The 8,056-nt window shown below is 33.9% G+C and overlaps 1 long non-coding RNA gene across 1 annotated transcript; it reads right to left on the reverse strand.

The window, feature by feature from the left end:
* Positions 1 to 2,871: 2,871 nt before the first annotated feature.
* On the reverse strand, positions 2,872 to 5,728 carry LOC141591381 (uncharacterized). The gene is made up of 5 exons (XR_012520829.1): positions 5,225 to 5,728; positions 4,977 to 5,131; positions 3,847 to 3,895; positions 3,600 to 3,683; positions 2,872 to 2,962 (listed from the first exon to the last, which is right to left on the reverse strand). It is a non-coding gene; the product is annotated as an uncharacterized LOC141591381 (long non-coding RNA).
* Between the last annotated feature and the right edge of the window lie 2,328 nt (positions 5,729 to 8,056).

Consider the following 8,056-nt stretch of genomic DNA (forward strand, 5'->3'; position numbering starts at 1 on the left):
GATATTTTGGTGAAGTTAAACCAGGATTTGCAATTACTCCAGTAAGAAATCCAAGCTTATTCTTCGAATTGAGTGCCATTGCAACACCTTTGCTCCAAGAGATGAAATTAACACCATTGAAAAGAGTAGTTGTCAGAATCAAGCTAGCATGATTTGAATTTGACAAAAAAAGAGGATCATCATACGGATTGCTATAGGAAGCATCAGCTGTAGGAATTTGTTCAGAATTCGTCATTTTGTTGTGAAATTATGATATTTTTTTGTGAGTTTTTGTGTAAAGCAAAATGTAAACAATTGAGAAAAGAAAAATGAAGCAGAAAGAAACACAGAGTACTTGAGGAAGAAATAAGAATCTGATATGCAGAAACAGGAAGTTACTCCTGCTCTGATACCATGTGAAATGGTGTCAGATGATGTGAATCATCAGCAACATAGATGGACGCCATTGAAGCTAACTCAAGCTTTCAAGTAAAATTGAAGTATTTGATATGAACAACAAATGTAAATAGAATTTGTGATTGTATTAACTTAATTTGATATGAGTACATGAGCATCTATATATACAAGTGGAGCTAACTAACTAATCCTAGTCATGTCCTAGTCAGCTATAGTCAAAGTTTGTTAGAGAAAGTCAAATCAGTTACAAGTTGTTACAAGTTTGTTATGACATCTTCTAGAGGCTTCTATGGAAAATATCTTCAATGATAAATGGAGTTTGTTGTGCTGAGGTTGCTGGGATGACAGCAGTTGCTCGTGTGAAGCCCTATGCACATATCTCTGACTCACAGGTTCAAACTACACGAAAGAAAAAAAATTAGCTAAGGTCTTAAGATGAGAGGGCAAAGGGAGTATGTTCAAACTACATGTGTTCCAACTAATCGTAATGAGAGGTTACCCAAGCAAATATCCAACGCTGTGAACTAACTATAAAGTTCATGAACACCATCTTTGACAAGCTATCTTCCGGGCTTTTTATTATACTCCTTCGCCCTTTAAATAGCCCGTGTATAGTGTTCCTGCGCTAACACCGAGAACAAGGGTATATCAGAGTCCAAAAGTAAAAAAAGAATAATTTAGGACAATAAAACATAAGAATAAACATGGGGAAGTGCAATGGTTTTAAAACTAAGCTTGAAAGACTATAATAACAAATGTGACAGAGCCTTTTTGCAGACCAGAAGGCACACACAGTAGACACAAATTAAATTAAGAAAGAACAAGTAATAATGAACAGTAGGGATCTAGAAAGGCAAACTGGTCTATCTTTTTTGCATATTTCAAGTATCCCGTCCATTCAATTTACTTTCCTGATCAGAATTTACTTTCCCTGTCGAATTAGGGTTTCTGATTTCAGGTGTGAAACTTACCTAAGAGAGCAGTGGGGTTCCCTCTGTCTTAAGTAAGGCGTTAGTTGAGTTTATGTTTGTAACGTTTATAGCATTAGTCGTCTAGGCATCATGCAAGGGGACTCATAACGTAAAGATCATCACAATACTAAGAATCTGTCTAAAATAACAAAACGTAGTGTTCAAAGTCCCACTAAATAAATCAATGAAAATTGGCTAAAAAGGTCCTCCTCCTCCCTTCCCCAACCCCTTCACATTCCCTTTATGCACCATATAGGTTGTCAGCAATAAGACAATATAGCTATTAAATGACACACCACTGAACGTCAAGGCCCAACACACCATAAGAATATATGGCTCATTTTTCATATAACCATATTGTTTTCGAATTTTCGAATAACCATATAAGAAAAATCTATGACCTACCAAATTTCACAATAAAACAAACAAACCTCATGAAAAGAGTAAGAAATACAATCACGGCTACCCCCATTCAGGAGAATCTAAAGTCGTTTTTATCAAAGCATATCTATGTTAAAAAGTGATTATGAACAGCAGAAGATACGTTACTATTATATTGAATGTTTCGAGCTAGGTTCTTAACTTCATATTATCTATAAATATCTTCCTACACAAGACCTTCATGAATGTGGCAGCCAAGGAATCGATCCACCCTGTCATGCATCGAACGAATAAACCTACACACGAATAAATAGCAGCAATCAACAAAGAAGTACCGCTACTTTGATTCAAATTATTATGGTGCATGAAATTTATCAACTTTTTTGTTCACTAAAAGCTACCTATATCAAATAAGTGCGTCTAAATTTATTAAATACGGAGTAACACAAACAATATAAGTGAACATTTGGTATCATAATTCATATTCAAAAACCCTAACTACTTAATAATCTTTTCAAAAAAAAAACATGGTCATTTGTTGAACAACAGAAAGCAATATTTGAAGATTAACTACGGCAAACAATAATAAGAAAACACGTAAAGGTACCCGAAACCACATAAAGGAACCAACTTTGGCACAATCCCACTAATATAAACATCAAAAAAACGGCCCTAAGACAACATAAATAACATCAAAGTCAGATTGAGTTGTAAGCTATAGCTTAGCCTCCAGAAATTGCACAACTTAATCCAATCACCCTCTTTTTCATTGTACCCACCTGATCTACTCCAAATCGTCATTTGAATTGAGCAAGTATAGATTGTAAACAATTAATGTGGGAGAACCAAAATTGAAAACATAAATAATTATGTAAGGTGGTGAGTGTTACCTAACCGTAATTGCCCCTCCAAAAATAATTTAATAATGCATGCCCATGGTATGGGAATATGTGTACATGAGGCATTGCGGTTGCACCTCGTCCACCTTTTTGCCCGTGGAATGCCTCACACCTTCTAAAACTAAGGCATTGTAGTTGCACCTTATTCAATAACTGACTATCTAAATATCTGTTAGTTTAACGTCAGTTGCAGAAATGGGTTTTCAAACCGAAGAAAAAAATACCTTGGTAGCAATGTTGTTTGAGAATCAGTGTAGTCCCTCATATAGTCTTTCTCCAGATGCGGACACATGTACTCTGAATCTACCTACAAAACTATCGAAAAAAAGAGAGAAAATCTTAAGCCAACGTCAAAGTCTGCAGAAATGCACAACCGACTCAAAAAAAGGAAAATCTAATGCTGGAATAGCTGGGGTTTAACATTTTAGTAACTGATGGCTCTCTTAAGCACTGACCGCCCATAACCTATAGTGAATTCAGAACCATGGGCAGAAAGAGCATAATTCTACACAAGATAGAAACGATCAAGTCATAAAAATCGCCACATGAATCTGGATGACTGTTTGATTTGTGAATCTACTTAAACTTGAAAATTGCCATAATTAAAGTTAGAAGTAAAAGATATAAGCTAAAAGCAATTTATACTCCAAAATAACACAAAAGTTGAATAAACATTAAATTAATCAAATTGCTTCACAACTTTAACCATACAATTAGGTTAAAATTAAACTCAATTCACAACTAAACTTTTCTGACATCATATCTCCAAAAATAACCTTTATACCAATTCTCATTCTTTGAAACATAATTCCCAAGAGCTTCTTGTAAATTCATTTTCAAACCCCGACACTATAATCACCATTTGAAACATTATTGTTTTCCCGTTTTGTTCTACACTTCTACTTCTTGGTGATTTAATTATTAGCAAGGTTTTTTAGAGGCTGGAACTTACGCTTTCAATAGAGGCAGAGTTGCAAATAACATCATCACGTTTCTCTAGGTTCGAAGCTGATATATCAACAAGTGTTTCCATACTCTATTTTTAAGAAAATTGAATGGAACATCAAATCAGAAACAGATTATAAGTTCAAAGTCAAGCAAGATAAATAAGGAACTCGAATCAATCCACCATGTAAAAAAGCCATATCCCACGGGTTAAAATATCAAATAAGGTTAGAATTCAAAGCAATATCTTCGACCTTCAAATTAATGTAAGCCCTATATTCTCCAGATCATATCCACAGGTGCCTGCAAGTTTAGCGCACATTCTGCGTTATATACTATTATATATCATATAGAAAAGTGAAACAGCAATGAGCACATTCCTACTTTGAGTTAAGTCAAGCAACATACAAATAAAAAACTCAAACTGCGGCAATGACAGTTCTATAGAAAAAAAAATACTGAAACTTTCTTACGTGAGATTCATAACCTTAGCATTCTCAGAAACTATAAAAACGATAAACGGATGGGGAAAGCTACCAAGTTATTCTCAAAGTCATATGCTTAATAAGGAAAGCCTGTTTAAAACATAAGTTTGTACTACAAATCTCTACTAATTATTTGGCTCAAGATGTAAAGAATGTGTATTATCTCGAATGTATCTCAAACTATAGCATTAGTCGGTCCATATAGTACATCACAGAGAAACTCATTTCAACTTAAAGATGACACTTTGACTGGGAACGCAATCAAATTTTGCTTTAACTAAATTCGTTTTCTTTGAAGGAGGATCGAGGCTCCTATAATTCCTAAGTGTCCCGACTTTAAAATGTAAATAAAGAACTTACTTCTGTAAGTGTACATTTGGCATCCTAAATCTACAAAAAGAAAAATGTGCTTCCCAAGATACACAGTGGTTTAAAGACATTACTGCAACAAAGAGAGATTTCTAAGGAGGGTTAAAGAACATTTTATGATGGTTGTTCAGTGGTGTTAAAAAAAGCCGCAGTAAAATTCGCTAATATGACATATACCGCATCCATCCCAATTTATCATCCCTATTTGACTTTGGTTGTCAATCGATGTTTCTCCGGATATTTGCCAAGACACAATGTAAAGTTTGTCATAGTTGATGCAGCCAAACTTTTTGGATATAGGTTTATGAAAGTTGTAGCTATTGTGTACTTTGAGAAAATATCGGTTGGAGTAGACATTACGGACAACAAAGTCAAATAGGGACTATATAAATGGGAGAGAGAGTGTATTCGACTATCACCCTAATTACAAAGATAAACATATGAAGCAAGAATGCAAGATACACTGTAATCAAAGTTCAACAACAGTAACATGCGAATAACAATGTGGCTCCATAGTGAAGGCAACTCACCGAGAACTTCATTGATAATTTCCATGTCAAGTTGAAACCCATCCCCAAGCATTTGAAATAGGAATGCTCCAATGTCCTCATGCATATCATTGTCTTTCACATTGACACTCCCTAATAATCTACTTGACGCAGTTCGTAAAGATTCATCGCAACCCCTGAAAATGTTCGTGAATAAATATATGCAACATTAACAAAACCAAGGAAAACAGAATTATCGCCTTCAAACGACAGGTCCGACAATAACATACCAACTTCATGCAGTCCATCATTTGGTTCTTTAGACACTACTGAAGTACTCTCTTGTAATTCATAAAGAATCACACCAGCCATCTCGACATTCAAGCCTGCCTGGGAGTAAGCAAAAACAAAGAGTAAGCAAAGGCTTCTGTTAGCCTCTCCATATCCCTCTTCCGATTCCCCTTAGATGAACTGCAAAAGCTGACAGTCTCCATTTCTACCAGTGTACAAACATGAAAAAACAGAACATTAAGATTTCCAGGTTCTGTCTAGTTTATGTTTAAGACCATTGATAACAATCTTAACACTAAAGATCTGATAAAAATAAAAATAAAAATAAAAGAGGAAGAAAAGCGGCAAAAAATCCACCCAGAATCCGTCTCACTTTATTCGCGACAACCGATAACGAATTAGCACTAACGTCTACAACATGTATAACGAATAATTTAAAAAGTAAAGATAAAGACAATCAAACAAAAAAACACGGCTCATGTGAGTTTATGACTGATATCATATTGACGTTTAAGATGAATATGATTCACCATTCTATCTGTCTTAACACATACCAAAGATGCAAAGAACCAAAATAGCCCAGAAATTAAAAAATTTCGAAATTATTGCATGCAATCAATTTAAACCTAAAAAAAGCCCCAAATTATTGCATGCAATCAATTTAAACCCTAAATTATTTAATATAACTCACAATCAATGATAGTTAACATATATATAAGAAGAAAATCACAAGAATGAACAGGGCAACTTACTAAGTACTCTTCATATCAGACTGATTCAATTTGTGATCGCCATTATTGTCAATTTGATAAGTGAATTGCTTTGTCGAAGAGGAAGAGGAAAGATCCGTATAGCAGATATCGACCACAATTCACAAAGCCGTACATGGCCTGCAGTACTTACATAAGAAGACACATACTTGGACACAAGATTCAACATACTGTTGAATTACCAAATTAACCAACTAAAATTCCAAATTAACAACCACTACTACTACTACTACTACTACTACTACTCCTCTATCTTATACGCACTTAAAAGAATCCATTTCGATTCGAAATCAACAACTACTACTACTAGAGTATTATCAACTATCTTATGCACAATCATCAATCTTTCATCATCAATCTTTCTTCATCAATCTTGGATATCATCAAGTCCTTGTCTTCTTACTTCCCCAAGTTGGCAGCTCCCCAAGTTGGCAGCTCTTCTTGTCTCTTCCTGTTCCTCTTCCCTTTCAAATCTATCAACACAGTAGAAATCAACAATTAACAAAACCCAATTACAAACCCTAAATAAAAGGAAAACAAAAAATTAAAAAAATAATAGAAAATTACATAGGCTCCTTCAGAGAGTAGTAGGAGACCATCACTGCACATCATCTCGTCAACCGACCAAGACTGAAAACATAGTGCTTCATCCTTCCAAGTGAAGGTGATTGTATCATCTTTACGGTAACGCGTAAAGTCATTGCAGTTTAAGATTCTTTTTTTCCCATTGTCTATCAGGTGAGATCAGTATGTAGCATGCTTTTACCGATCCAGTATCCAAATTGTGAACGTTCAGATCAACTCGTTTCAATTTCAGAAGGTTTTCATCAACATTGGGAACGATTATGTTTTTCCATATTTTGGGGCTGAGGCGAACATACCCTTTAACATCAGTTTCTGATAGTACTTTTGTTTCAGAAACCATTCTTCTTAATTGGTAAGAACCGAGGAAAGAAGAAGATGAAGAGAAGAATATAGCCGTTGGAGTTTTTTTGGTTTATTTTGCTTTTTGTTATTCCTTGTTTTTTTTGTTTGAAGGAGCGTCAAATCTATAAATATTATTAAAAAGGTAAACAAAATCCCCAATTAAAAGCCACATAAGCATGGCTAAATGCCACATAGAGCTACTAAATGCCACATTGTCAAAAAAAAAAAAAAAAAAAAAAACCACGTCAATATTATACAAGAATATTGGATACTGAATTGGTGCATAGTAAAAAGCCATTGTGAATAAAAAAATAAAATAAAAGGAGACGCTTGAATTGCCACAAAATAATTACTCAAAGCCATTATTGTTCACTTCATTATCCTCTTTAATGTCTGTAATTAAACTCTTCTTTTATTTTCCAACTTTTCCTCTTCACTTCATTTCTCATATTATTTAAACCCCATATATATTTCCCGTAGTAAACATTTGCTCTCCAAATCCCCTTTTTGAGTTTGTCAAGAAAATATTTCACGATAATAGCTTATGTCGATGTTTCCTTACCATCAATAAGAGTGTAACTTAGCTTATGTGTTGTTATATGAGTATTTTTTTAAAATTTTATGTAATGTTATTTGTAAATTCGTACGATATTGATATCATATATGGAGCATATTTTATATATTTTTTGATTACTTATTGAAAATTGTTTTTATATGTATTTGGTTTTAGAGTTCATTAATTTGACCATGCTTTTATACGATAGTTTACTAATTATTATCAATTTGATTAGTTTGCCGGCCAAGAGGACGATGCAGGCTCAATATTTGAAAAGGAACACTAAAAATGATCTTTTTGTTGGAGAAGGTTGTATACTAAAATTAATTTCTTTTATATCTTAATTTTCATGTTTTTGCCTTTTTGATTGTGTTAATCTTCATTTTTACATTGATCTGTTAGGGTTTGTTCCTCGCACCTTTCTTACTAAGATTTGTTGAGGCTTTTAACTTGAAATCCTGTGATTTCAATCATTTTACCAGTGTTCCTTTCGTGAAAATTGTGATTAAACTTGTAGAAATTGTTAAATTCGTGAACAACAATTAATCTCGACTCAATAATGGACTCATGATGTTCCC

This window comes from Silene latifolia, chromosome 7 (assembly GCF_048544455.1).
Source record: "Silene latifolia isolate original U9 population chromosome 7, ASM4854445v1, whole genome shotgun sequence".
In the NCBI taxonomy this organism is placed as follows: Eukaryota; Viridiplantae; Streptophyta; class Magnoliopsida; order Caryophyllales; family Caryophyllaceae; genus Silene; species Silene latifolia.